This window comes from Hyla sarda, unplaced genomic scaffold (assembly GCF_029499605.1).
Source record: "Hyla sarda isolate aHylSar1 unplaced genomic scaffold, aHylSar1.hap1 scaffold_1817, whole genome shotgun sequence".
Lineage (NCBI taxonomy): Eukaryota > Metazoa > Chordata > Amphibia > Anura > Hylidae > Hyla > Hyla sarda.
In genome coordinates this window covers 31,816-45,253 of record NW_026608464.1, presented here as the reverse complement: position 1 = coordinate 45,253, position 13,438 = coordinate 31,816, and the positions used below count along the sequence as shown (strand labels likewise).

The window sequence follows — 13,438 nt, the reverse complement described above, 5'->3', positions numbered from 1 at the left end:
GAGTGACATCATAGCACTGTAGTTCTGAGGGTTCAAGATGGATGCAACAATCTCCTGTTGCTTCTATGAAGGCCGTAATAGACGACATCACCAAACAGCTCCATAGTCACATACACAGCAAAGGAGAGATGTTGTTTACACCTAGTGATGTCAGTGGTATTGAGTGACATCACAGCACAGTGCTAAGGCTCCTGGGCCTGGACACAGCAGCGGCTGCAATATCTCAACGGAGAATACGTTTATATCTATGTGTGTGTGTGCGCATATATATATATATATATATATATATATATATATATATATATATATTTCTCCGCCGAAATCACTTTTAAACCCATTTCCACCTTTTTTTCCCTTCTCTTCCTCTTACTTTTTTTTCACGTTTTTTTACGTTTTTCTCCTTTTCGCCTCTTTTCTGGGCGTATTATTCTTCTTTTTCTTCTTTTTTTTCGTCTAATGCATACCCCATCAGTGCAGCAATGCTTATTCAATACCGCCAGCAGATGGAGACACTGGGGGATAATTTTCTAAGGATTTATACTGATTTTTCCTGTCTGAATTTGTCGCACAGAAAGTTGCAGGCCAAATATGTGTGACATTTCTGCGACTTTAGCTTCTAGAGCATTTTTACAACATTATACATAGGTGCTGAATACATAAAAAGCGACTGTTCAGCGACAGACAAGTCGCATCGGCTGAAAGTAGGCCAGAATGTCAGTCCATGTTGGAGCAGGTTTAGATACAGTCTAAAGCATAGATCTCAAAGTCTGTGCACAGAATTTAGCAAGGGCCTCGCACCTTCTGATGCATCAGGTAGGTGCACAATAGCATAGCCTAACCCTCTGTACTTTGGTCTATATTGATGCGGGACATAGACAGCCAGCTGATGACCAATCCATTAGTGCAATGGATGGCTGGAAGCATTTGTCTTTGCCTTTGCAATACCACAGAAGCAATGCATGGTCAATGTACAGCAATGACACACCTGTGTGAACAGCCAGGAGACCCCCCCCCCCATGTTATGTTACATAGTTACATAGTTAGTACGGTCGAAAAAAGACATATGTCCATCAAGTTCAACCAGGGAATTAAGGGGTAGGGGTGTGGCGCGATATTGGGGAAGGGATGAGATTTTATATTTCTTCATAAGCATTAATCTTATTTTGTCAATTAGGAACATTCAGCACCCACCCGCTATCAAGGCAGCTGCCTATCATGTCATGCCCTACCTGCACAGGTGTGCTGGCTACTCAAATGATCCAATTAAGGAGGCCATTTAGTCAGCAGCAGCAGAAGTCCTGTGCCTGGACGCTCCAACAGGGGCCAGACACAAGCAGAAGCAGAAGCAGCAGAAGCAGCAGCAGCACCACCTTTTGTTTTTTGGCTGCAGCAGCAGCAAGGCCCACAGGGCTGGCTAGCTGGCTAGCCAGCAAGCAGGTAGCAATGAAAGTAGGAATCTTTCTTTTTAACCCTGTAAGGGGGTGGTGCACTGTACCCGAAGATACTGCCATATCGGGTCAATGCATAGGGCGACAGAAGCAAGCTTCGAAATCGGCCCCCGTTCTCAAAAATCCATTTAATATATGGTCCCCAGATAGGGGACGTATCAGATATTAAACTGATAAGAACAGATACTACACTTGATCTTAGCCAAAAGGCCGAGAAGCGATAACCGTGAAAGGGGCGGGCCCAACAAGGTCCCCTTCATGGGCACTATCACTGCTTGCTGTCAGGGAGGCTGCCAGACAATTTTCCATGCACACTCTGGGCTGGGGGGCAGTCAACCACCAGTACACACAGCAGAACCTAAACCCATACCATTATTGCTAAGCAGCAAGACAGGGGCCCATTGCACTCCCACGGGGCCTTTTTAAATGCAATCCATAACCCGGATTTGCCAGGAACCCTTCTTACTCCTCCTACTTGCATGTGACACTGGGCTTAGGATCTGCATAGGAAACACACACACAAGCACACACCTACCTTTGTTGCCTGCAGATGCCTCCTTGGCTGTCCCCAAACGGTATCAAACCAACACCCACGGGAAGCTGTAAGCATAGAGGACATGCCTGCACCCCATTGGACTTACCTGTGTGGGTTAAATCCGGGTTATTTGACAACCTATGGCGGTGATGGTTCTGCTCAGGCAGAGCAGTGCTGATGCTCCTCATAAAGCTGTCGCTGCTGTGAAGGTTCTAGGTGACATCACAAATCCCTATGGTTACATACACAACAAAGCTGGGTTGTTGTTGTTTACACTCTGCAAGGCCTGTGGAAGTGAGTGACATCATAGCACTGTAGTTCTGAGGGTTCAAGATGGATGCAACAATCTCCTGTTGCTTCTATGAAGGCCGTAATAGACGACATCACCAAACAGCTCCATAGTCACATACACAGCAAAGGAGAGATGTTGTTTACACCTAGTGATGTCAGTGGTATTGAGTGACATCACAGCACAGTGCTAAGGCTCCTGGGCCTGGACACAGCAGCGGCTGCAATATCTCAACGGAGAATACGTTTATATCTATGTGTGTGTGTGCGCATATATATATATATATATATATATATATATATATATATATATATTCTCCGCCGAAATCACTTTTAAACCCATTTCCACCTTTTTTTCCCTTCTCTTCCTCTTACTTTTTTTTCACGTTTTTTTACGTTTTTCTCCTTTTCGACCTCTTTTCTGGGCGTATTATTCTTCTTTTTCTTCTTTTTTTTCGTCTAATGCATACCCCATCAGTGCAGCAATGCTTATTCAATACCGCCAGCAGATGGAGACACTGGGGGATAATTTTCTAAGGATTTATACTGATTTTTCCTGTCTGAATTTGTCGCACAGAAAGTTGCAGGCCAAATATGTGTGACATTTCTGCGACTTTAGCTTCTAGAGCATTTTTACAACATTATACATAGGTGCTGAATACATAAAAAGCGACTGTTCAGCGACAGACAAGTCGCATCGGCTGAAAGTAGGCCAGAATGTCAGTCCATGTTGGAGCAGGTTTAGATACAGTCTAAAGTATAGATCTCAAAGTCTGTGCACAGAATTTAGCAAGGGCCTCGCACCTTCTGATGCATCAGGTAGGTGCACAATAGCATAGCCTAACCCTCTGTACTTTGGTCTATATTGATGCGGGACATAGACAGCCAGCTGATGACCAATCCATTAGTGCAATGGATGGCTGGAAGCATTTGTCTTTGCCTTTGCAATACCACAGAAGCAATGCATGGTCAATGTACAGCAATGACACACCTGTGTGAACAGCCAGGAGACCCCCCCCCCCATGTTATGTTACATAGTTACATAGTTAGTACGGTCGAAAAAAGACATATGTCCATCAAGTTCAACCAGGGAATTAAGGGGTAGGGGTGTGGCGCGATATTGGGGAAGGGATGAGATTTTATATTTCTTCATAAGCATTAATCTTATTTTGTCAATTAGGAACATTCAGCACCCACCCGCTATCAAGGCAGCTGCCTATCATGTCATGCCCTACCTGCACAGGTGTGCTGGCTACTCAAATGATCCAATTAAGGAGGCCATTTAGTCAGCAGCAGCAGAAGTCCTGTGCCTGGACGCTCCAACAGGGGCCAGACACAAGCAGAAGCAGAAGCAGCAGAAGCAGCAGCAGCACCACCTTTTGTTTTTTGGCTGCAGCAGCAGCAAGGCCCACAGGGCTGGCTAGCTGGCTAGCCAGCAAGCAGGTAGCAATGAAAGTAGGAATCTTTCTTTTTAACCCTGTAAGGGGGTGGTGCACTGTACCCGAAGATACTGCCATATCGGGTCAATGCATAGGGCGACGGAAGCAAGCTTCGAAATCGGCCCCCGTTCTCAAAAATCCATTTAATATATGGTCCCCAGATAGGGGACGTATCAGATATTAAACTGATAAGAACAGATACTACACTTGATCTTAGCCAAAAGGCCGAGAAGCGATAACCGTGAAAGGGGCGGGCCCAACAAGGTCCCCTTCATGGGCACTATCACTGCTTGCTGTCAGGGAGGCTGCCAGACAATTTTCCATGCACACTCTGGGCTGGGGGGCAGTCAACCACCAGTACACACAGCAGAACCTAAACCCATACCATTATTGCTAAGCAGCAAGACAGGGGCCCATTGCACTCCCACGGGGCCTTTTTAAATGCAATCCATAACCCGGATTTGCCAGGAACCCTTCTTACTCCTCCTACTTGCATGTGACACTGGGCTTAGGATCTGCATAGGAAACACACACACAAGCACACACCTACCTTTGTTGCCTGCAGATGCCTCCTTGGCTGTCCCCAAACGGTATCAAACCAACACCCACGGGAAGCTGTAAGCATAGAGGACATGCCTGCACCCCATTGGACTTACCTGTGTGGGTTAAATCCGGGTTATTTGACAACCTATGGCGGTGATGGTTCTGCTCAGGCAGAGCAGTGCTGATGCTCCTCATAAAGCTGTCGCTGCTGTGAAGGTTCTAGGTGACATCACAAATCCCTATGGTTACATACACAACAAAGCTGGGTTGTTGTTGTTTACACTCTGCAAGGCCTGTGGAAGTGAGTGACATCATAGCACTGTAGTTCTGAGGGTTCAAGATGGATGCAACAATCTCCTGTTGCTTCTATGAAGGCCGTAATAGACGACATCACCAAACAGCTCCATAGTCACATACACAGCAAAGGAGAGATGTTGTTTACACCTAGTGATGTCAGTGGTATTGAGTGACATCACAGCACAGTGCTAAGGCTCCTGGGCCTGGACACAGCAGCGGCTGCAATATCTCAACGGAGAATACGTTTATATCTATGTGTGTGTGTGCGCATATATATATATATATATATATATATATATATATATATATATATTTCTCCGCCGAAATCACTTTTAAACCCATTTCCACCTTTTTTTCCCTTCTCTTCCTCTTACTTTTTTTTCACGTTTTTTTACGTTTTTCTCCTTTTCGCCTCTTTTCTGGGCGTATTATTCTTCTTTTTCTTCTTTTTTTTCGTCTAATGCATACCCCATCAGTGCAGCAATGCTTATTCAATACCGCCAGCAGATGGAGACACTGGGGGATAATTTTCTAAGGATTTATACTGATTTTTCCTGTCTGAATTTGTCGCACAGAAAGTTGCAGGCCAAATATGTGTGACATTTCTGCGACTTTAGCTTCTAGAGCATTTTTACAACATTATACATAGGTGCTGAATACATAAAAAGCGACTGTTCAGCGACAGACAAGTCGCATCGGCTGAAAGTAGGCCAGAATGTCAGTCCATGTTGGAGCAGGTTTAGATACAGTCTAAAGCATAGATCTCAAAGTCTGTGCACAGAATTTAGCAAGGGCCTCGCACCTTCTGATGCATCAGGTAGGTGCACAATAGCATAGCCTAACCCTCTGTACTTTGGTCTATATTGATGCGGGACATAGACAGCCAGCTGATGACCAATCCATTAGTGCAATGGATGGCTGGAAGCATTTGTCTTTGCCTTTGCAATACCACAGAAGCAATGCATGGTCAATGTACAGCAATGACACACCTGTGTGAACAGCCAGGAGACCCCCCCCCCCATGTTATGTTACATAGTTACATAGTTAGTACGGTCGAAAAAAGACATATGTCCATCAAGTTCAACCAGGGAATTAAGGGGTAGGGGTGTGGCGCGATATTGGGGAAGGGATGAGATTTTATATTTCTTCATAAGCATTAATCTTATTTTGTCAATTAGGAACATTCAGCACCCACCCGCTATCAAGGCAGCTGCCTATCATGTCATGCCCTACCTGCACAGGTGTGCTGGCTACTCAAATGATCCAATTAAGGAGGCCATTTAGTCAGCAGCAGCAGAAGTCCTGTGCCTGGACGCTCCAACAGGGGCCAGACACAAGCAGAAGCAGAAGCAGCAGAAGCAGCAGCAGCACCACCTTTTGTTTTTTGGCTGCAGCAGCAGCAAGGCCCACAGGGCTGGCTAGCTGGCTAGCCAGCAAGCAGGTAGCAATGAAAGTAGGAATCTTTCTTTTTAACCCTGTAAGGGGGTGGTGCACTGTACCCGAAGATACTGCCATATCGGGTCAATGCATAGGGCGACAGAAGCAAGCTTCGAAATCGGCCCCCGTTCTCAAAAATCCATTTAATATATGGTCCCCAGATAGGGGACGTATCAGATATTAAACTGATAAGAACAGATACTACACTTGATCTTAGCCAAAAGGCCGAGAAGCGATAACCGTGAAAGGGGTGGGCCCAACAAGGTCCCCTTCATGGGCACTATCACTGCTTGCTGTCAGGGAGGCTGCCAGACAATTTTCCATGCACACTCTGGGCTGGGGGGCAGTCAACCACCAGTACACACAGCAGAACCTAAACCCATACCATTATTGCTAAGCAGCAAGACAGGGGCCCATTGCACTCCCACGGGGCCTTTTTAAATGCAATCCATAACCCGGATTTGCCAGGAACCCTTCTTACTCCTCCTACTTGCATGTGACACTGGGCTTAGGATCTGCATAGGAAACACACACACAAGCACACACCTACCTTTGTTGCCTGCAGATGCCTCCTTGGCTGTCCCCAAACGGTATCAAACCAACACCCACGGGAAGCTGTAAGCATAGAGGACATGCCTGCACCCCATTGGACTTACCTGTGTGGGTTAAATCCGGGTTATTTGACAACCTATGGCGGTGATGGTTCTGCTCAGGCAGAGCAGTGCTGATGCTCCTCATAAAGCTGTCGCTGCTGTGAAGGTTCTAGGTGACATCACAAATCCCTATGGTTACATACACAACAAAGCTGGGTTGTTGTTGTTTACACTCTGCAAGGCCTGTGGAAGTGAGTGACATCATAGCACTGTAGTTCTGAGGGTTCAAGATGGATGCAACAATCTCCTGTTGCTTCTATGAAGGCCGTAATAGACGACATCACCAAACAGCTCCATAGTCACATACACAGCAAAGGAGAGATGTTGCTTACACCTAGTGATGTCAGTGGTATTGAGTGACATCACAGCACAGTGCTAAGGCTCCTGGGCCTGGACACAGCAGCGGCTGCAATATCTCAACGGAGAATACGTTTATATCTATGTGTGTGTGTGCGCATATATATATATATATATATATATATATATATATATATATATATATATTTCTCCGCCGAAATCACTTTTAAACCCATTTCCACCTTTTTTTCCCTTCTCTTCCTCTTACTTTTTTTTCACGTTTTTTTACGTTTTTCTCCTTTTCGCCTCTTTTCTGGGCGTATTATTCTTCTTTTTCTTCTTTTTTTTCGTCTAATGCATACCCCATCAGTGCAGCAATGCTTATTCAATACCGCCAGCAGATGGAGACACTGGGGGATAATTTTCTAAGGATTTATACTGATTTTTCCTGTCTGAATTTGTCGCACAGAAAGTTGCAGGCCAAATATGTGTGACATTTCTGCGACTTTAGCTTCTAGAGCATTTTTACAACATTATACATAGGTGCTGAATACATAAAAAGCGACTGTTCAGCGACAGACAAGTCGCATCGGCTGAAAGTAGGCCAGAATGTCAGTCCATGTTGGAGCAGGTTTAGATACAGTCTAAAGCATAGATCTCAAAGTCTGTGCACAGAATTTAGCAAGGGCCTCGCACCTTCTGATGCATCAGGTAGGTGCACAATAGCATAGCCTAACCCTCTGTACTTTGGTCTATATTGATGCGGGACATAGACAGCCAGCTGATGACCAATCCATTAGTGCAATGGATGGCTGGAAGCATTTGTCTTTGCCTTTGCAATACCACAGAAGCAATGCATGGTCAATGTACAGCAATGACACACCTGTGTGAACAGCCAGGAGACCCCCCCCCCCCCCATGTTATGTTACATAGTTACATAGTTAGTACGGTCGAAAAAAGACATATGTCCATCAAGTTCAACCAGGGAATTAAGGGGTAGGGGTGTGGCGCGATATTGGGGAAGGGATGAGATTTTATATTTCTTCATAAGCATTAATCTTATTTTGTCAATTAGGAACATTCAGCACCCACCCGCTATCAAGGCAGCTGCCTATCATGTCATGCCCTACCTGCACAGGTGTGCTGGCTACTCAAATGATCCAATTAAGGAGGCCATTTAGTCAGCAGCAGCAGAAGTCCTGTGCCTGGACGCTCCAACAGGGGCCAGACACAAGCAGAAGCAGAAGCAGCAGAAGCAGCAGCAGCACCACCTTTTGTTTTTTGGCTGCAGCAGCAGCAAGGCCCACAGGGCTGGCTAGCTGGCTAGCCAGCAAGCAGGTAGCAATGAAAGTAGGAATCTTTCTTTTTAACCCTGTAAGGGGGTGGTGCACTGTACCCGAAGATACTGCCATATCGGGTCAATGCATAGGGCGACGGAAGCAAGCTTCGAAATCGGCCCCCGTTCTCAAAAATCCATTTAATATATGGTCCCCAGATAGGGGACGTATCAGATATTAAACTGATAAGAACAGATAAGGTTTCAACAAAATTTTATTCAATAAATAAGAAACCATACAAAATTTAAAATGCAAAATAATAAAAGGTTCACAAAAGTTTTAAAATACAAATAATAAAACCAGTAATAAAAGGAGAAGAAATAAAAATGGCAGGATAAAACATTATACAAATGTCATAAAAACTGATTATATTGTTATTTCGTTCCATAGAGGCAGACACCACATGGATGCTGCCTCGCTGGCCCCCAACTGTTTCTTGTCTCTTAGGTAATAGATGTACATCTCACTCAGGGCCAGCTTTATACAGTTTTTAACATCAATAAAATCATGTTTAAAAAGTAAGATGTTCCTAACTTTCCAGATGGCATTTTTAAAACAATTAATAATCATCCAGCAGATCATCTGCTGTTTAAAATTGGGGCAGTTAAAAAGACCGTAAAAGACACATTCGTGATTAAAATCTTTTAGGCCGCAGGCCCACTTCAAAAGTGGGCCTACCTTCCTCCAAAGCTCCCGTGCAAAAGGGCAGTTCCAAAATATGTGCAGCACCGTTTCGTCCACTCCGCAGCCATCTCTCGGGCACTTGGCTCTCGCCACCAGTCCTCGCCTGTGCTGGAACTCACGAGTAGGGAGGCACTGGTGGACGATTGCCCAGGCAAGATCCCTGTGTACATTCGCCAGAAACTTCCCGTACACGTTCCGCCATACCTTTTTGGATCTTGCCTGTGTGAAATTGGACACTGCCAGGGTAACCTCACTCCGCCTGAGGACCTTTGATACCTTTCTCTGGTCCCCCAGTATGTCAGGCTCCAAATCTTGGAGACCTAGGAGCCTGACTGTCTTTTCCAACACCACATAATGTTTTGGGGGACACAGAAGCACCGGAGCGTTCAGAGGGATGCGCAACCATCTTTTAAAAACCATGCCCGCAGCGTACCTTAAAAAGCAGCTAAAAATGCCATCGGATTTAATAATTTTAAAACAGAAACAGAAATACTTTATGTAAAAGAAAGTAAAAAGGTTAGGAACATCTTTCCCGCCATTATCTTTACTTTTGTACATAAAATCACGCTTTAATTTCTCCATTTTTGAACCCCATAAAAAAGTAAAAACAATTCTAGTTACTTTTTTAATGTATAAAATAGATGGAGGAAATACCATGGCAATGTATAGCATAATAGGGAGTAAAACCATCTTTATTATTAAAATCTTCCCCTCCATGGTAAGGTTTCTAAGATTCCACATTAAAATCTTCTTCTCCATCTTAGCTATAGCTGAATCCCAGTTAGGGCTCCCATCATTGACCTGGTTAAAAACAATACCTAAAACTTTAATTTGATCCTGTTGCATTGTGACTCCTGGGGTGATGGATGAATCCCAGGAGCCAATATAAAAACAGTCACATTTATCTGTGTTTAGCTTAAAACCAGAGACCTCGCAGAAATAGCTGGTGTTCCTCAATGCCCCCCTCATGGATGGAGAGTCCGGGCACAGTATGGTGACATCATCCATGTACCCCAACACCTTTAGATGGGTCCCTCCTCCACCAGGTATCGGTACGCCTCTTACTACCCGGTCTTTTCTGAGGAGGGCCATCAGTGGTTCGATTGCGCAAATAAAAAGGAGTGGGGACAGGGGGCAGCCCTGTTTGACACCTGATAAAAGAGGAACACCGCTGGTTAAAAAGCCATTAACAGAGACTTGACTAAAACAGGATCGGTATAAAAGCATGATTCGGCTTAAAATCGTTTCAGGCACTGCCATCTTTTTAAGAACTAAAAACAGGTATTCATGGGAGACCCTATCAAAGGCTTTTTCAAAGTCTAAGGATAAAATTGCTACAGTTTGATTTCTATCCTTAAAATACCATAAAACATCTCTTAAAATATTTAGGGATTCAGCTATAGACCTTCCAGGTACCCCACAAACCTGATTTGGGTGAATTAATTTATGAATAAAAGGTTTAAAACGGACAGCTAATAACTTGGCTAAAACTTTATAATCGACATTTAAAAGTGTGATGGGGCGCCAATTTTTTAGCATATCCTTTTCACCCTTTTTAAAAAGTAATGATACAATCCCCCTCCTCCAGGAAGGGGGAAGTTCATTAACAATAAAAGTTTCTTTATACAATAAAACCATATCATCCTTTAAAATATCCCAAAAAGCTAAATAAAATTCGATGGGTAAACCATCTTCCCCAGGGGCCTTCCCACTAGAAAAACTTTTAAAAACAAATAAAAGTTCATCTAAGTTAAGATCACGGGATAAAACCTCCTGGTCTAAAACATCTAGCTTAAAATCAAGGGAATTAAGAACATGTTCTAAAAAGGATGGATTAAGATCTTTCTTATTAAAAAGAAGCTGGTAGAAGTTAAAAACTGCATCTAACATGCCTTTTGGAGTGGATTCACCCTCAAGGTTTTGGATGATATCCCTCCTATTCATCACTTTTTTAAAAAAGAAACGGGAACATTTCTCGCCCTCCTCCAGGTGCTGCACATGTGAGTTAAAAATGATTTGTTTCCCTTTCTTTTCTATGGCATGTTTTATTTCAGTTTTAAGGTTTAAAATATCATTTTCTACATCCATACCAGCTTCTTTCAATTTAAAAAGTACATTTAAACGCATGTTAAGAACATAAAACCACTGTTTTTCCATTTTTGCCTTCTTCTTACCTGCTTTGATAAAAAAAAATCTGATTTTAGATTTGGTGCCCTCCCACCAGTGCAGCATAGGCTCGTGGGGTTTTCTTTGTGATTGCCAGCATTGGTAGGTCCGCACAAACTCCTCTTTTATCTCAGGGTCCTCTAGGAGTGTGGTGTTTAATCTCCAGAGGCCCCTTTTTGCTTTTTGCTCCCCCTCTAGCTCCAGGACCACCAAGAGGAGCTTATGATCAGAGAAGATATTCTGCTCGAGCGTGCATTTCAGGGGTTTAAAAGCTCTAGAGGAAAAAATAAAATCGATTCTGGAGCTCACTCTTCCATTGGACCATGTGGCGCCCGGGTCCTCCGGCAAGAGATCCTTCTAGCAATCTTTCAAGTTAAAATCATCAATAAAATTTTTAAGCAGGTAAGAAGTGCGGTCTTTACGATTAATATCCCCACCCTGCCGGTGTTCCCCATCACGTATGCAGTTAAAATCACCTCCCACCAGCAGGGGGGAAGACCCAACACAAAACAGTGGTAAAATTTCAAATAGTTCTGCCCGCTCCTGTTTATCAGGAGGGGCATACACATTTAAAACACGAATTAAAAGTCCATTAAAATATAGATGAATTAAAAGAGCTCTGCCAGGCACAATCTCAGTTACTGTATGAATAGAAAAGGACTGGCCTCGGCAGAGCAGCCCAACACCCACAGAACGACAGTCATTTGCACCGGACCATATGGATGGGCCCAGCTTCCAGTCTTCTTTTAAGTCTTTATAGTCCATTTTACTAGGGATTCCACATTCTTGTAGCAGGCAAAGGTCAAAGTCACATGTCTCTAGATAAGAAAATAAAGCAGCCCTGCGATCAGGGCTCTTTAAGGACCTCACATTGAGTGAGGCAATTTTTACAGGGATAGGCATAGTTTATGGAGAGTCCGTGCTTGGAGAATCAAAGTCAATAATAAGCTGCGTACCGTCATCCCCCGCCTGCGGGGTCATCAGCTCCTTGATGTTCTGAGGGTCGGAGCTTGAGATCGATGATGCCCCGACCCTGAGCTCGCTCTCGTCCGAACTACGGCACGCCGCTTTCCTTTGAATGTCTTCCTCTTCTTCTTCTCTTTGTCTTTTAAATGTCACACTGCTGTCCATATCCTCTGTGTTGCTCTCACTCGATGTAATCTCTGGCCCCCGGCTGATGGATCTGCGTCTTCTTTCATCATTTGACGACTGGAACTGCTGCACAGGGGCCTGTGAGGCCTCTTTTCCGGAACCTTTGCCGCTACCTTGGGAAGTTTTCATCGCTTGTTCCCCAGCAAGCGTTGCTGAGGACTGTTGCTCCAACTTCCCCATCGATCGACGATGGCCAGTTTTACCCACCGGGTCCACTGCTGGCGGGGCAGCAAACCCTGGTTTGGCGCCACTTGTCTTCTTGGCCCTGTCCTGTATAGGCGGAGTAACAGGACCGGGCTCAGACCTGGCCACCTGGCTCCCCTTCCGGCGGGCTTTCACCGGGGCCTCTTCGTCCGGAGCAGGGCGACCCTGGGCCAAGCCAGTACCTGGCTTATGCTGCAATTTTGGGTCCACTTTTGCCCCCACCGAGGCCCGTCGGCTGCCACCCGCCACAGGTGAGCCCCCTTCAGAAGTTTCGGCGGGCTCTTGAGCCAGGTAGGAAGTCGATCGACGTCTTTCAATTTCCCGGGCAGTAAACTCGATCACCCGCCCGGGCTTCGTGGAATCCCCATGGCCTCCCCCTAGCACTACCACCGGTGGGCCCCCCGATGGAGCACCAGAGGTCTTGGGCCTGGACCCATCAGTACCTGCCATCTGGGGTTTGGGCATCTTAAAAAAGGACGTCTTTTGTCCTGTCCCCTCTTTGGGTGGGCCCAGCCTTGACCCACCCATCGTAGTTTTTGCTTTATGGGGACAGGAATTAAAATCGTGATTTTCCTCTCCGCAGAGGTTGCACCTTATCGTATGGCTACATCTTGAGGCTATGTGACCTTCTTGGCCACACCTATTGCAGCGAATCACACGCTCCGCGCCGCAGGTCTCCTGGGTGTGGCCAAACCTCAAGCAATTTCGGCAATACATAGGCATTTGAGGATAGAACAGGAAGCCCCGAACTCTCCCGATGGCAAAATTTGGGGGCGGATGGCAAAGACCCCCAATACCACCGGGATCCTTACGGAGCTTGACCCAGAACTTCCTCTTGCCGTTCCAGAACCGCACGGAGTTCAAGATTTTGTTTGCGAATCGCACCTCTTCGCAGTATCGCCGAAGAAAAGTGGCTATATCCTCCGTGGTCACATGAGGGCTGTGCATAGCCACCACC

At 45.3% G+C, this 13,438-nt stretch overlaps 4 non-coding genes across 4 annotated transcripts; all 4 read right to left on the bottom strand.

The window, feature by feature from the left end:
• Positions 1–1,479: 1,479 nt before the first annotated feature.
• On the bottom strand, positions 1,480–1,670 carry LOC130314380 (U2 spliceosomal RNA). The gene has a single exon (XR_008862082.1). It is a non-coding gene; the product is annotated as a U2 spliceosomal RNA (small nuclear RNA).
• A 2,086-nt stretch (positions 1,671–3,756) lies between these two features.
• Positions 3,757–3,947, bottom strand: LOC130314374 (U2 spliceosomal RNA). Its single transcript, XR_008862076.1, has one exon. It is a non-coding gene; the product is annotated as a U2 spliceosomal RNA (small nuclear RNA).
• A 2,086-nt stretch (positions 3,948–6,033) lies between these two features.
• LOC130314368 (U2 spliceosomal RNA) lies at positions 6,034–6,224 on the bottom strand. The gene has a single exon (XR_008862071.1). It is a non-coding gene; the product is annotated as a U2 spliceosomal RNA (small nuclear RNA).
• Positions 6,225–8,317: 2,093 nt separating this feature from the next.
• On the bottom strand, positions 8,318–8,511 carry LOC130314387 (U2 spliceosomal RNA). The gene has a single exon (XR_008862088.1). It is a non-coding gene; the product is annotated as a U2 spliceosomal RNA (small nuclear RNA).
• Between the last annotated feature and the right edge of the window lie 4,927 nt (positions 8,512–13,438).